The sequence below is a fragment of the Petaurus breviceps genome, unplaced genomic scaffold, assembly GCF_028583685.1.
Source record: "Petaurus breviceps papuanus isolate PSGF00001 unplaced genomic scaffold, PetGlider_PUasm1.0 214, whole genome shotgun sequence".
NCBI lineage: Eukaryota > Metazoa > Chordata > Mammalia > Diprotodontia > Petauridae > Petaurus > Petaurus breviceps.
The window spans coordinates 19,854,062-19,871,711 of record NW_027185863.1 but is presented as its reverse complement, the minus strand read 5'-3'; the positions used below and the strand labels follow the sequence as shown (position 1 = coordinate 19,871,711).

The 17,650-nt window shown below is 36.2% G+C and overlaps 1 long non-coding RNA gene across 1 annotated transcript in view; it reads right to left on the bottom strand.

The window, feature by feature from the left end:
• The window catches only part of LOC138165789 (uncharacterized), a 34,802-nt gene extending 17,386 nt beyond the window's left edge, over positions 1-17,416 (bottom strand). Inside the window, exon 1 of the long non-coding RNA XR_011169459.1 lies at positions 17,358-17,416. This is a non-coding gene — a long non-coding RNA (uncharacterized lncRNA). The remainder of the gene's footprint in view (positions 1-17,357) is intronic.
• Between the last annotated feature and the right edge of the window lie 234 nt (positions 17,417-17,650).

Below are 17,650 nucleotides of genomic sequence, written 5' to 3'. Positions count from 1 at the left end.
GGTTTCAGTCTAAACCTATCAATAAAGTAAAGGAAAATGGTAAATATTAAAGGGATTGTAGAATATCAAGTCCACTGGGGTGGCAGACACTGAGGGTGGATCTGTGAATTGGCCCAGTAATTCTGGAAAGCAATTTGGAATTGTACAAGACAATTCATTAAACTGAAAATATGCTTTAATTCAATGACATAAAAGACAGAGAAAAATATCCTATGTGCACAAAAATATTTATAGCATGTTTTTTGGACAGCAAAAAACTGGAAACAAAGTGACCATTGATTTGTGAATAGCTGAATAAATTACTGTATAATATATTTAATTAATATCATATATATGTATATGTATTATATTTCAAATAAGGGCATATTATAGAACCATAAAAATGATAAATATTAAAAATTCTGAGAAATTGAAGACTCACATGAACCAATAAATCTCAAAGTAAACAGTACCAGGAGAATAATTGGCAAAGTGACAACAAACAAAGTTAAAGAAAACAAACTTGAAAGATACCAGAATTCTGATCAAGGCATGCCACATCATGACTTCAGAGGACTGAGAATAAGACATACTCTACTCTTCTCATAAAAGAAGAAATATACTATAAATTTGGGTGTTCTATGTGGAAGAGAAGTCATTGGGAAAGATGGCAATATAAAAGCATTAAAAATGTATTTAATTTTTTTAAACAACTGAAAATTCTCCTTTTTTTAAGGTGGTAGGATGATAAAGGAAATATACTGACCAAGTTAAAATTTTTGAGGATTTGTATAGATGATCAAAGTAAGGGCAAAAAGAGAGAGAGAGAGAAAGAGAGAGAGAGAGAGAGCGAGACAGACAGATAGACAGAGAGACAGAGAGAGAGAGACAGAGAGAGAGACAGAGAGAGAGAGACAGAGAGACAGAGAAAGCAGTGGCTTGGTCCTGGAAGGATAGTATCAAAAGCATAAAAACTCAGAAACTAAAGCTAGTGACAAATGCTATGGATGATAAAAAAGGAATCTTGTTGCCATGTCGCAAACATGGGGGGAATGAGGGGATGAGAGCAAATGAATGAACAAGGCAGAATATCTCAAGTTATTCCCCATCCACTTTCACTCCCAAGGAGAAAATCAGTCAAACTTGGAAGGATAGAACAAAAATGGTTAGCGGGGAATCTAAATCCGAGACCGAGATGATGAGAGTACTAACGTCCCTCAATGAGTTCAAGTCTTTAGCTCTGGATGAATTAACTCCCAGGATATAGAAAGAACTGGTAGATGAGATAACAGAATCATTGCTGCCAGTGATCTTTTAAAAAATCATTGAGAATTTGAGAGATGTGACAAGACTGTTGTTGTTCAGTTGTTCTCAGTTGAATCTGACTCTTTGTGACAACATTGGGAGTCTTCTTGGCCAAGTTAATAGATTGGTTTGCCACTTCCTTCCCCAGATCATTTTACAGGTAAGAAACTGAGGCAAATGGTTTAAGTGACTTGCTCAGGGTCACACAGATAGTAAGTGTCTGAGACCAGATTTGAACTCACAAAGATAAGTCTTCCTGATAACTGGACCACCCAGCTGCCCCATGAAAGGACTAGAGACAGGCAAATATAGGAGCTGAGTAACTGATAGGTGCATATTTATAAGCATTTAGTACCAAAGGAATTAATAGCAATCTCAGTGTTTATCCTTATCTAGCTTATTCATGATTGGTGTATTTAAATAAACCTGGTATCTGCTTACCCTAGATTGATGAATTTTCAAAGATCACTGGCTCTCTTTGTTTATTACTGAGTATAATAATATCTGGGAATTCCTAATGTTCAGGAACCTCTGAGGTCATCATAGCATCCTGGAAGACTTAACCTGCTCCTGGTTAGACTTCACCTATGCCAGGACATATTCTAGGATCAGGACAAATAGGATCTGAGTGACTGTCCCAAATAGACTGGATCATGCATGTCCTTGCTGGATAGCCTTTGTCTTTATATCAGTGAATTATAAGATAAATTTCCTGAGAGTATGAGCTGTATCTCCCCTCCTTAAATTCCCAAAGGAATTGTATAGAGTGTTATTTATATATTTCTAGTCTATAGCAGGAAGTTAAAGACCTTGGTGATTTGCACGGTTCTTTGTCTGTGGTTTTGTGCTTAGCCTGTATTACTAATTTAGTGCTTTTATTATTGCCAGAGATCAGACCTGAAAAAAAAAAGTGTGTTCTCATTTAAGAACACACCTGCATTATATTATATTTCTATATATTATTGGCTCTTCTGCTCTGTAAGCAAGGCACCACAGGACCCACATATTTTGTACATTGTAGATCAGTGACCCTTTTGCTCGCTGCTAATGCTCTTGAATATCCATTCCATCATCAGCATGCTTTTTCCATTTCTAAATGCTTAGTAACAGTACCTATGTGAAGGAAATACCCTGGAAAACAGGAAATTATGTACATGGCCCTGTGGCTGCAGTGCTTCAAGCTAGGAAGCATAATTGAAGAGACAGTCAGTATGTCTAATGCTTTGATCAACGGCAAAGCATTTACGAAACCAGTTCTATTTCCTGATTTTCTTGTCAGAGAGAAACTCAGACTTCCTATGTAATCAAAGAACATACATAGACATATTCAGGTACATGGGCACTCTTGTACATACAAACACTGCCTAATAGTTTAAAATCATTTAAACACCTCTCAGATATTCTGTCTTCCATAGGGAGTGTGGTTAATTTTAAATGTCAGCAACACATTCTTTATTATATTTAAAACATGGAGAATTTAAAACCCTTTTATAAAAGAAAGTCATCTGTGATTTTCTTCAAGTATGCCTTCAGAGTACTAGTGACAAAAAAACAAGCAATCTTATAAGAAGTGTGCACATAAATAAGAGTAATAGCTCACATTTACATAACACACTCACTCTGCTACAGTACCTTCTTCCTAAAGGTGTTGTGACATATATAGACCCGGTCTCCTCATTCCCATTTTATAGATCAGGAAAGTGAAGAACTGACTTGTTAAGTGGTTTATTGAAGGCCATCCTGCTATTAAAGCATCTGAGCTATGATTCCTTCCAAAAGACAGTAGAACTCATACTTCCAAATGCCTGTTATACTTGGGAACATAGATCTGGAGGCAGAAGAGATCTCAGAGGCCACCCAACTTCATTTTGTAGTTGAGAAAATGGGCCCAGAGAGATCAAATAACATGTACAAGGTAGTGAAAGTAGCGTCAGCTCTGGGATCTGCAGTCCCAGCTTCTGACTCCATAGCTAATGTCAAGGCCATCCAATCCAATCACTGAGAATTTGAGGGGACATCAGAACTCCACCACCTCTTTAATCACAAAGTTGTGCTACTCAGTAAGGTTAATAATCTCATTTATCTGCATTAGGACTGCAGATGTCTTTTGGTAATTTCCGAAATTTACTTTCACCCTTGAAAGACAAGATTCATAACTGTTGAGGATGTTCAGTAGAGTTGGCTACCAGCTCTGAAGTGGAAAATTTCAAAATTCCTCCTATTTAAGTTTTGGGAGAAAAAAAATAAATCCTTATTCTACAGAAGGGAATGTTATCCAGAGAGGGTAAGACAAGCAATTTCTAAGCCTAGTAGCTAGGAAAGAAAAAGACATCGATGACATTTCTTCCCCCTCAAACTCCTTCACAAGCAATATTTGATATGGCTAACCAGTTCCTCTGGCTTGATTCTTCTCTCTTCTGTTGGTTTCTGTGATAATGTCCTCTTATGGTTCTCCTCCTGCCTCCCTCACTGCCCTTCTTTCTCCCCATTACTGCTGGCTCTTCATCTTCTTTCCTCTCCTTAAATGATGGTATCCTTCAAGTGACTTTCCTTGACCCTCCCTTAATTCCTCTTTCCTGGACTATACTCTTGCTTGCTGCCTTTCTGTCTCCAGTCTATCCTTCTCTATTCTTACCTTTGTAATCTTTTTGATTCTCTACTCTAATCCCCTTACACAAATACACGAATTCTCATAGTCTGTGGAATAAAGTATAAAGTCATTAACCTGGCTTTAAGGTAAAACATTCTCTTTCATCTCTATCAGTCTCCCATCAATCAACCTATATTAAGTACCTACTATGTGCAAGGTATTGTGCTAAACTCTGAGGATACAAAAAGAGGGAAAAGACAGTCTCTGTCCTCAAGAAGCTAAAATCTAATGGGGAACACAAAATACTAACAAATATACATAAAGCAAGCTACATGCAAAAAATATTAAATAATTGAAAGAGAGAAAGCAGAGAGTTAGGGAAGACTTTCTGCTGAAAGTGAGATTTGAGCTGGGATTTAAAGGAATCTGAGGAGATCAGTAATCAGAGTGGAGGAGGAAGAACATTCCAGGCATGGGAATCCACCAGAGAACATATCTGTATATGCGAGATGGAGTGCCAAGTTTGTGGAAAAGTCAGAAGGCCTTCATCTATTAAGGACACAGGTAAGAAGGAGCTTTTACTAGAACTGGAACTTTTGTCCCACTAGTATCTAGTCCTTCTTCCTCCATCACTAGACTTAGGAGAGGATCACTCCAGCAAGTGGGTTTGGGGTCTCTTTGTCCCAGGACCAACTATCGCTTTGGGTTCTACTTCACTGAATTCTCTGAGAAAACCACAAAGTCTCAAGGCTCTGGAACCAGACTCACACCAATATCTCATCTGGACCAGTCTCAAATACCAGTCCTTGTTCCACTCGACCCTAGGACAATCCAAGGACCTTAGATACAAGGTCTAATTATAAGCCAAGTATGCCCTTCACCTCAAGGCAACTAAGTCATACAGTGGATAGAGTGCTGGGCTTAGAGTCAGGAAAATTCATCTCCCCGAGTTCAAATATGACTTCACACACTTACAATATGTGTGGCCCTGGGCAAGTCATTTAACCCTGTTTGCCTCAGTTTCCTCATCTGTACAATGAGCTGGAGAAAGAAATGACAAACCTCTCCAGTAACTTTGCCAAAAAAACTTGAAATGGGGTCGAAAAGAGTCGGACATGACCGAACAACAACAACACATTCCACATTCAGGAAATCTTCTAGGTATGCGTCATCCCTGCTGATCTTGGTATGAGGCAAAAACAATTAGTGTTGTAGGAATTTAGTCAGGCTTCTGTGGCCTTGATTGCCCCAAGTAACCAACCTGATCACCTTGTTTCAAACTCTTTGTCCCTTGTTTTTGAGACAGTACCACCTGGTTCTGGTCTCTGTTGTCTCAAGATCTTGCAAGATGAACTCTCATTTAATTGGTATTTCCTCTACGCTACTGCTGGCAACTCCTCTCTTTCTTTGCTCCACCCTCCCCTGTTGCTGCACATATACTCTTTTCCCTTAAAAACTGTAATTTAGTGTTTGTCATCTATTAAGTGGAACATCCTTTTTCCCCACAGCCACTTTCTAATCCCTATCCACTTCAGTCCCAACATATTCATCCTTTTCTGCCCAACTATTCCATCATGCCCTCTGTAACACCTATTCTATTATAAACATCTCTTCCCGTCTTTTCTACTTGCACTCTTTCCATTTTATTATACTCAAAGAAACCAGTTTCCCTTAGAAGACAATGAGTTTTCCTTCTCTCATTACTCCCAAACACACTGGACCAAGAAGAGAAAAATGCCTTTGTTCTCATTTCCACTTTCAGGCTATCCCCTTGCTCCCATCACCCGGCAACTTCTTCAAGGTTCATTTTATGATACAACTAACTATATTGCCAAGCCTATCGGACACTTGTGGTAGTTACCTACTGGCCTCCAGGCCAGTCTCCCTCTTTTCTTAAATAGATCAGTCTTTCTCTCAAATTCTTATTCCTGCCCCCCTACTTGGGTATTTCAATATACATGTTCATGTCTCCTCAAAATTCCTCATTTACTGGTTAACCAATTTTATCAGCTCCTGTGGTCTATGTCGTCTTTCCACATCAGTTATCCATAGGGATGGACATAACCTGGGTTTCACAATAAATACGCTATCTTTATTATCTTGAACTCGGATTATGGCTGCCTAATATTCCATCTCCCCTTCTAACTCACTCTTCCATAAATTATTCCTCATCCTCATCATGACCTCTGATCCCTCTCTCATCCCCTCTACTCATAGTCCATAATCACTTTTCTGGTCTCATTCTTAGTTTAACAGTTCAACTACACAGTCTTGGATCCTTTTCCTCTTGTCATTTACACTTTTCCTAACACCAACCTATTCCCTGCCCCCTTATCAATTTGACCTCTCTGTTCTTACATTTTGGTAGATGCTTAAGGGGGAGATCATACAAACATGCCGACTTGTTTCAGTACCAATTTATTTATCTAAGCTGAGCAGGGCACAACTATTAAAGCAGTCTTTTAATTTTTCTCTCATTTGCTTACATCCTTCCTCCATGGTAGTTGTTCCAATCTTTTCTTTATACTTACAGTCACCTCCTCCTACTCTCTTTTTAACAATAGATCTTGTTTCCTACTTTATTGAGACAATTGAGACCATCCTTTATGAGCACCCTCTTCTCCCCTATTCCACATCTCAAATCCCCTCTTTGTTGTCTTAAATGGACTTTTCCTTTGCCCTAGTCTTTAAGGATTTCTTTTCTTTGCCAATTACAACACTGCTATTTATTCTTTTTATTATATGTTATTATATACTATATATTATCATGTTATATATATAATATTATATGTTTATTATTTATTATCTTTTTAATTCTCTTCATATCCCTAGCAGGAGCAAATCCATTTAATCAAACCCATGCCCTTTCTTTAATCTCTCATTATCTGCTGACTTCTTTCTCCTCGCTGTACCTGCAAACACTCTCCTTGTCCATGAGGGAATGATTTCAACCGAATTTAAAATTCCCATAGTTGGGTCTAACAGTCTTACCTGTTGAGGAGTATAAATTAAAGTAGCTCACTCTACTTAGATGGTCCCAGACCACCAAGCCAAACATTTATCTGGGTATCCTTCCCAGACAAATTGCCATATGCCCTGAAGTCACTTTACTCTTAGCACAACCACTATCTCTCAGTATCTCTGCTAAACCTCCTCTTCCATCTTTCTGCCTCTGGCTCTAGGCTCAGGAATCAAATTGATAACACTCTTGTTCCTGGAAAGGGCACATGGATCAATGCCACTTTCTACATATTTCTCTCTCTCTCTCTCTCTGGTTTTCCAGGCAGACAGACAGACAGACAGACAGACAAACAGATAGATAGATAGATAGATAGATAGATAGATAGATAGATAGATAGATAGATAGATAGATAGGTAGATGGATAGATGGATAGATAAAGAAAATCAGGGAAAGAGTATGTGTGTGCACATCCTAGCAATCCTATCCTATCTATCTATCTGTCTGTCTGTCTGTCTGTCTATCCATTATTAAAATGTAAGTTCCTGGGTGTGGCCAGGTGGCTCAGCGAGTAAGAGCACCGGCTCCAGTGTCGGGATGACCTGGATCAAATCCGGGCTCAGAGGCTCAGCACCACACCCAGAAATAATAACTGGCCGTGTAACCTTGAGCAAGTTACTTTAACCCTGATTGCTTTTAAAAAAAATGTAAGTTCCTGGATGGCAGAAACTTATACTTTTTTATTTATATTCTCAGTATTTACAAGAGTGCCTAGAAAACAGTAAACACCAAGCAAACGCTTTTTTTCATTCCGTAGATGCTTAATAAATTATTGCTAAATATGAATTTTAAGCACAAATGCTATTCTAAGCTCTTTATTCTGAGTTTGCATGCTAAAAAAATTAATAAACAAAATTCTTCAAGTAAGCTAGTAGTTTTTTTTTTTTAATTCTCTCCTTAATCTTATAAATGAAAGTCCTTTGCTTTCATCAACTTGTTTTCTTGGCATACAATCCAGCATGCTTCTTTAGAACAATTAAAATAATTACAATCTGCTATTGGACTTACAAAGAGGAATGCACAGGCATAGCCTCCAGCCTATGCTATAAAATAAACTCCATCCGCAAAACTTGGGCAAGTTTCTCTATTCTTAGACTGATCTTTGCTTACTATTCCCTTTAATGTAATCTTATATTTTCCTGATCTCAGAAAATGAAGAGATTACTTTATATTTGTAAATGATCTATTTTTAAAATAATTTGTGTATACTACAGTAGAAATATGGAAATGCATAACTAATAATACTATATTCAGCTGGTCTCATTAAAGACAATATGGGATTATATCCAAAGTGGTGAATGACAATTAGAAAGTGCAAACATCGTCTTGCTTATATGTAATTTGATCACATATATACCCATACACACATGTATATATAAATCTATCTGTTTTGTGTATCCATGTATATATGCATGTGTGTATGTGTGTATGAATGCATGCATCTAACACTCTACGTTAAGGCTAGGAATAAGTTACAATATGTTTGCATGTTATATTAAGAATTTTAGGGTACTGATAATCAAAGAGAATTATTTTAATGATGGTTATCTTTAGTAACATAAATGTAACTGCAACTTTAATTCATAAATATTCAAATGTTCTTCCATAGTAAGGGAACCAATCAGTTTTTAATGTTTAGTATTAACATATAGTTAGTAATAATAGTATACTTTTAGCATTTACTTTCCTTTTAAAAAATGCACATCCTAAGAGAACTTGTTTTTTTTCTAACCTGTATTTTATTTTCTCCCCTTCTAGAAAATTTTGGAATACATGTATGGGGGGTGGGGTGGATTAAGACCACTATGTCTCAGACAAAAAACATCAGAGTTTGTTCCTGTTTATGTGAACAAAGGCACAACACACATTGCTTTTGTATAAATTAGGTGCTTAATAATATGGGCTACAAGTCACCACCAAAACTCTTTCAGGTGAGGTAGAAGACCACCAGGCCTTGTCATCTGCCCTACAACTTCAGCCCAAAATCCTCTGGGTCTTGCCATATGCCTTGCAGTTAAACTTTCCAGAACTTTAAGCATTGCCATTTTACCAGCCTTACCAATTCCCTGCTTTTGTGCCCTTATGCCTTAAGGACCTTATATCTGTTTTGCTATATGCTGTTTCTCCCAATTACAGTATGAGCTCCTTGAGAGCACTATCTTGACTTTTTTGGGGGAAGAGGTATCCTAAGTAATTAGAACATAGTAAATGCTGAGTAAATGCTTTTTTTCAATCCATTAATAAATGCTTGTTGAATTGCACCCAGACAATGCCATGTTGCTTATGTATATATTATTCCCTAGCCCCTTGGTTCTTGTCAGTCCTGTGTATGCTTTAGAATTTAAATTCCCGACAGTTGGATCATATCTTTGTTGAGTTTCTGGATCCAAGTATCTAAAGTAGTGCCAGGAAAACTAAAAGCTTGAAGAAAGTAACTGAACCTCAAGAGATTAATGATAAAGGAAAGTGAACAAATATTAATTACTATGTGTCTTTAAATTATTTATGACAAGAGGAATGAAAAATATAAGAATTAAGGGAATAAAATAACATTCATAAGGGGGTGGAAATTCTTGTGTCCAGCCACAGAGGGTTATGTTCTCCAAAAATCTCATCTGGCTTTTGGCAGCATGATTCTCATTGATTTTTAATGATAAGTCACGTGAAAAGGGTTCTTTCTTGTTACTTAGGAAAATCACAGGCCAGAATCACATTTATTCCAAGTTTTATTGGAATGGACAGAATTTTATTTTTTTAAAGAACTTACTGTATAGTAAAAACAGTGCAAATACTGACTACCATGTTTTTTAGTAGAGGGGAATTTCATTTCATTATAGTGGAAACACAGAATATAAAATACTGAAAATGATCTCATTTTTTAAACTTTGTATCTGATTTCTAATATCCAGTTTATTTTACAAGAGTTCAGAATTCTTCTATTTTCAGAAAAATCTCTACTTCTTTCTTCCCAGATGTCCTCATTCTTTACCTTGGCCTAGCACAGAGGCAGTAGCTTTTATATTAGTCACTGCCAACTGTCTAGCATGAGAAAAATGCATTTAAAAATTATCCATGTAAAAGAATTCATTGTACAATTAGAAATCTAGTCATATTTCAAAATATTTAACTCTCTTGCAATAAAATTATTTTTTTCTGTAATATTCTTCTCAAAGTAAGTGGGGTTACTCCACTTAATCAAAACTTCTGGATTTCACCAGTTCGTGTGCATGACATGGCCAAAATTGAATACACTGGTTATTTACTAATAGAAATGAATGTTGTAAATGAGTGGTTATATGTGTAAGGACTATAATTCATGTCCTCCCTCAGCCCAATTTTAAGTTCTTATAAATGGTCTTAGAATAAAGGATAAAGTGCTAAAATTTGTGGCATAGATTGGCCAAATTATGTTGGGTGGATTTGGAAGGAGGGATACAGAACAGTGAGCAGAATTTTAGCAAAGACTTAAGAAAACTATGGGAAGGAAAAGAGAAAGCAAATGAGGATTACACACCCACAAGTAGCTCAATCAAATATGCAAACTTTTTAAAAAGATGCCAGGCAAAGTCAAGCACAATTAGGAAATGAGTCATAATTTGTATTTTATTTGCATTTATAAGCCCCAGGGCTAATATTAACCTTGTTATGAAAAGCATCCTAATACTTCTAAAATTTCCTGGTATTAGAAGATCTGAAAATTATGACAATCACAATGTCAGCATTCTTTAAAAGTAAAAATAAGGATACCTCCAACCATATGTAAACAGAGTTGAAAATCTCAGTTTCTGATACGAAATTACATCATTTGTAACAATTCAGGATCAATCTGAACTGTGATCATTACCATGAACTGTGCACTGGTTTGTTGAGAAGAGAAGTTCTTAACCTACTTTTGTATTGTGGACCACTTTGGTTGTCTGGTGATCTATAGATGTCTAATGTGTAAAGATAACAGAAGGATACTAGAAACAGATGTAGAAGAGACTTTAGAAATCACTAAGTCCAGTACTCTCATCTTACAGGAAACTGAGGTACAGAGTGGTTAAGTAACTTGCTCAAGATCAAACAGGAAGTAAGTTGCAGAGCCAAGATTGGATAGAATGAATGAAGGTCTGTGGACCCCAAAGGCTCTTTTCTTTCCACTGCACTGCACTGAAGGAGAAGTAAATTCAAAAGGTCCCTAAATCCATTGGGAGGAAAAAAAAAATAGGTATGACAAAATGAAGTCTATATTTTCAGCATAGTAATGGATAAATCCTACATAATAATTTGGAATGACCATTAAGGTAATGTATATCAATCAAATGAATAGTCCAGTTAATGTCTAATAATAGAAGTGCTGGCTATGTAATGAGACTGCATGTTTAAGACATCTTCATAATTTCCAATTGCTTTTTTTCAAAGCCATCAACAAAGGAAGCTACAGAATTATTTCAGTGATATTGTAATTGCTGAAGTTACTTAGTGAAGTCTCTCATCATTTGAAATGAGTTATAAGCCACAAGCCACACAAGAAAATCAAGTTCGTTATTCTCCTGCCACAACACATTTCTAAATCTAAATGCTTCACCTGACTTGGTTATTCACATTGGTTTTCAGACTGAATAATGAATGACCTTTGGCTCTTTCCAAATATCAAGTCTATTCTCAAAGCAAAAAGATTTGCCAACATTAAGGGTTATTTAAAGGAATGTGCCAGAGACTCAGGAATCTCTTGTAAAGAGGAGTTTCAAATATGTTTTGAATAATAGTAATATCATTGGAATCATTCCATAATTTCCCAAGGTAAATATTTTACATGTCATTTAGGACCTTTGCTATATGTTATAGGACATCTCCATGAGTTTAAATCTGGTCTCAGACACTTACTATCTATGTGACCTGGGCAAGTCAATTCACCCTGTTTGCCTTAGTTTCCTCATCTATAAAATGAACTGAAGAAGGAAATGGCAAACCACTCCAGTATCTTTGCCAAGAAAATTCCAAATGAGGTCACAAAGAGTTGGATATGCTGAAAAAATCAACTGAACAACAACAATATCTTGGTTTAAGAATTAGCTATATATTGTGAATTTTATCCACCACCATGTAGGTGACATGCTGGGGGCAAGTAAGGTATATCATAATTTTGAAGAATAACTTTCACACAAGGAGTATTGTAAAAAATGTGATCAAACATTTTAGTACACATTAAAGAAAATAGCTTAATCCATAAAATCACATCATTTTAGAGTTGGAAAGGCTAAGCAGCCATCTAGATGCCCAACTCAATTCCAGAAAACAATCTTTCATAACCTATGATCATTCAGTCTCTACTTGAGTGTGGGGCAATCTACCACCTCTTAAAGAAAGCCATTCTACTTTTGGACAGATTTATTTTTTTTCTTATGTAAAGGCTAAATTGGCTTGCTGAAATTTCTCCCATTGCAAGTGGTTCTTCTTGTTGAATAAGCCCAAACTCTTGGTGTATTGCTAGATACCTCCTGTCATTTTGGCCTTAGACTATTAGTAACTGCTGATATATTTTATACTTTATTTAAAGCTTTGCTAAAATCTAGGTAAATGATATCAATAGCATCACCCTTATGTACCCATCTAATGATAATGTAAAAAAGGAAATTAGATTATTCTGGCATGACCTGTTCTTGGTTGTCATAATCATTTTCTATGTAGATATTTCCAAACATCTCTTTATTGATCTGTTCTAGAAAACTCTATTTTCTTGCTGTATTCCTTTTAAAACATTGATCATTGAGTTAACCTTTTATAAGTTTCCATGTTTAATTGGTTTGAAACTGGCTTTACTGATTGGAAAGAAACATCCATCTGGAGCTTGGGGGAAAAATAGGGCTGTCTCAACAGAAAACAATTGGAGGGACCTCTGTAGCATTATATCCAAAAATTTTAATACCAAGTGAAGCCACAACTAGTATCTGGAAAATTGGTCACTCAACCAACTTTAACTACAAGTGGAAAATATACCTACTTATGTTTGATTTCAGGGGTATTGGAAACATTCTACCGTCCGTAGATATTTCGCTATTGCCCTCTGTTGTTTTGTGTAAAAGTTTTGTCAGCCTATTGAAACGAAGCTTAAACATTTAAAGCTTAAACATTTTAAAGTTTAAAAATTTCAAATTTTAAAGCTTAACCATTTAAGCCTTTTTACTTGCTATTTAGTTTAGTGTGAATGAAATCCCTAATCTTTCCTGAGATTTGTTTTTGATAGAAGAAGACTTAATGGAAAAGAGAAAATAAGTATGGAAATTGCCTGAAGGCTTATGCTAAGGAGAATGGGGGAAGACACAGAATTAGGTGCTCTAAAGTTAAACTTTTCCTACTTCACAATTTTTCATTTGGTCTGTGGGTAGAAGGAATGAGGGATAATGGAAATGTATTTACCCACAGGTCTGGAAGTTGATATCAAATAGAGTCTATCCATAAATACTTCCTGATTCCCCTGGAAGTGTCATTCAGAAACAGAGTAGAAAACCCAGAAGGGTTTTCCGAATGGAAATCAAAGGATGTAGCTTCTGAAAAATCATGAAACTGACAACGTAAACCCATAGATTTTGACAACCAGGCAGGTACAGTTGATGACAAGTATCTGAAGAAGATTGATCTGGGTCCCAAGGTACAGGGTTACTGTCCAAAAAAAAATAATAAGACAGTGTCTTATTATCGGGGAAACATGGTAGCTAGAAAAAAAAAAGAATGACTATATCTAAGAACCTTCCCTTGGCAAGCCCTTTACTAATAGCTAAGAGTTTAGAGTTGTAATGGAATTCTATTACCTTAGTAAAATGAAATAAAAAGTTAATGGAAAGAGTTCAGGAATGGGAATTCAAGATGCCCAAATCCTAGTCCTGACTTCACCAATAGCTCATTGGGTGATCAGCTAGACTAAAGATTTGGTAAATTATCTGGGCTTCAGTTTTCCCATCTATAAAATAAGAAGCCCTTTCAGTGCTGACATTCTCTTTTCTGTGATTCATGACTACACACGGACAAGCACATCAAAAAAAAAAGTCACTGAATAGTTTGAATTCCAGGCCAAAAAAACAAAAGTCATTTGCATGTGTTCACCCTAAAAGTGGGGAGGGACACTAATGTGGACCTGTTCTCACTGTGCTAAGCTGCATTTATACCAAGTTGCTATTTCCAGAGTTATGGCCCTTTGGAGATGCTGACTGGGAACCCAATGGAAATTAACAAATTCAATCCTGTTCATTCCTTGCTTCTCACCACGGTAGCAGAGACATTTAGGTAGGACTCTAAAGCACAGGTTTCACTTTACATGAATGTTTACAAGAGGAAAGTGAGTTAGAGCAAGCTAGGTGGAAAGATTCTGAAATAGGTCTTATTTTCTGATTTAACTTTGTATATATAAGGGTGCCTTGCATGAGACACAGTCTAAATAAATTTTATCCAGGAGAAATCTAACCAAGGAAATCCCTTTTTCTTCTTTCATTTCCATGTTGAAATGTATATTTTCCTTTACCAGCATCGATTCTTTTCTGAACCCAGAAATATTACACATATTCAATCCATGCTAGAGTCAAGCCTGATTGCATCTCTAGGATTGATGAGTTGGGAGGAGGAAAACAGGATGTATTTCATAATAGCAATAACAGTAAGAATAGCACCTTACATTTCTAAGCACTTTACAGTTTCCAAGATGCTTTCACACAACTATCGATCTTTGATCAGAATGAGATGATAGTAAGAACAAAAGTGTAATGAATGAAGAAGGTACAAGGAAGGGGCAGAAAATAACCCTGACTCTTGGTTTGTCTAAAAGCTCAGCATTCTTATCATCAGCTGTTTTGGATTCTATAAGTCACTAGTCAGATATTAATGTGGGAATTTTACAGGTTTGTGAAGAGAGCCCAAGGGAATAATGTCTGTCTTGAGATCTTAAAGGACCAGTCAGCAAAGAGTCAAATGTATCTAGAAAAAAATGTAAAACTATATAAATTGAGTTACCATCTTTTATTTAACTTGTGGTCATTAAAATTACTCTGCTTACATCTTTTTTTTTTTCTCCTTTGGGATATTCTTTAGAGAAATTTGTGATCCTGCATCATGCAATGACAGAATGAGATGTCAATATAGCAAGAACATTTAATTTACAACAACTTACTAATATATGTATGTATATATTATATATATGAACATACAACATAATGTACATATACACATATATGTGTGTATAAACAGATTTCCAGGGGGAAGTATGACTTACTAATATATGCATATATGTATGCATACATATACACACATATATAAATATATATATGAACACACAACATAATGTACATATACATATTTGTGTGTATAAACAGATTTCTAGAGTGGAAGTATTATAGGAGGGGGAAGTGTTGTAATATTTTCAAAACCTTAGTAAGGACCTAACTTCCAGAGAAATAATTTATATTCTTAGTAATATAAAATCTTTTAAAAATTCCATTTAAATTCTTATTTAAAGGCCTCTATTTTTTGTCTTTATCAAATTTCTATTTTAAAGCTAAGTACTTAACTTCTACCTTTCTTTTCCTTTACAGGTGAATTATCAATTAGGTAATCATAATTCAGCCAATAAATAAACCAGAACATTCTGTTCTACTTTTTCTCAGAATCATTTTTCTTCCTTCTCACTGCTTTAAGCATTAATATTCGATTTTACCAGCTTCCTTTTACACATGTTGCAATAATGAACAGTGTCCACCAGGTGTCTCCCATTCTCCATCAGAAGTCATAAAAGAGGCTTGTCAAGGTAAGTAACAACAGCCGCCCACAGTATTTTCCCAAGAGAAAGAAACATAACCTTATTCTTGTCACAGCTGAAAAATTGAACACAGCATTTACATATAATTTCAAAAACATGCTTTATCTCCATTGTCAGTAACCCTCAAAGGACCACCTTTTCTCCCCTCCCCCCTTTTTGGTTCTAATAATTGCCTATGAAAAATGCAGTAGCCAATCATTCTCAGTCTTCATTCTGAATCAATCAATCCAAGGGTTTCATGGTGCTTGCCACTAGAAGACCTAACGACTATGGAACAGACACGAGTAACTTTGCTTCTTTAATTTTTGTTCCTTATTGTAAGAAAACAACGTGGGCTTCTTAGAGGGACTCGAGGGAGAGAGAAAGAGAAAAAAACAAACAAACACAAAACAAAAACAAAACCAGATGGTTATCACAGAGAAGGACTGAGATCATAGAATCATAATTCTAGTTCACCTTCTTTATTTTGCAGATGAGGAGCATGGGTTTCTAAAATAACAGGACTGATTGTGAATTAGGATCTATCCTCCAGACCTTTAGGTTACTAATGCTTGATGACACATTCAAGTCTAGTAGCATTTCAGAAACACTCCCTAATTAATTTTTTAAACACCCCTCCAGTGTCATTTTATTAACAGAGAAGCCAAAAACAAGATTGAATAATGTGTCTTAGCTGCAGCAGAATCAAGATTAAGCATTTCATAAGAAAGTCACTTTTTCTTCCAGGCTTGTGCCTGGACCCTGTGATCACAGAAACCTTCATTAGAGCTACTCCATATAATGTTTGGGTGCATAACCAATTTTAGATTCTTCAGGATTTAGGGGGACAAGTTTTGATAACAGTAATAAAAATTATGGACAAATTGAAAACATTCAAAGTAGGTAATTGGCATGCAAATTATACCCCATATGCAAATCAGGTACAAACTAATTAAATGCATTACCTCTACCAAACATTTACAACTCACTCTTAATTATTTGGGGACAGCTTGTTTTGAGCCTGCCACTACCCTAAGGAACAGCATTAAAGTTTTAGGGGATGTTCAGAAGTCTCAGTATTGATGTACTACTAGCCAAAGGAGAAAGGAAAAAGAATTGGGAGCTGTCTCTCATGCCACATGGTCAGAATGGGTAGAACAGTACTTTGGGGATCATATCTCCAGCTTCTAACTTAAAAGCACCAATCTGTTATTAGGAGCCTCTTGTACCATCCAGCAAAAGAATTACATGCAGTTTGGTGTTTCCTGAATGCATTTGGACATTAGAGGAACCCTGAGTGGAAGCCCTTGGATACACTCTGAATGAGAGGTGTGACTTCTGAAGGCGTGTGGAGGGTTGGAAGTTAGATTCAACTTTCCTGAATAGATATCAAGATCTATATTAGAGCTCTGAACAAATCCAGATCCAGAATGAAGATGGACCAATAAAATGCATGCTAGCTTTGGCAACTGTGAGAAGGCCATGAGGGGAAGCCAGTGACAGGAATATTCTCTGTGATGAATACCAGTTGTGTTGGAGGCCTATGAATCAGGTTAAAGGGTTCAAATCTTATTCCAGCCCCACTCATCATCTGATAATCACCTGTCATGTGTGTGAAATGTGAGGCAATTAGGTGGTGCAGAGTGCTGGACCTGGAGTCAGAAGATGTGAGTTCAAATGTGACCTCAGATACTTACTAGCTGTAAGTGCAGGACAAGTCACTTAATTTCTTTCTGCCTCAGGCTCCTCAACTGTAAGATAAAGATAATAATTGCATCTACCTTCCACAATTATTGCAAGGACAAAATGAGATATTTGTAAAATGTCTAAAAATTATAAAGCCCCCTTTAAATGCTAGGTATTATTATTATTATTATTATGTCTTGAGTTTTGCTTTTCTACTTAAATTTCTGTTTCCTAGGAATTAGCTTCTCTTAGCTCCTGGCTTTCCCTTCAGGCACAGGGCAATTTTCCTGTAGATCACACCCCC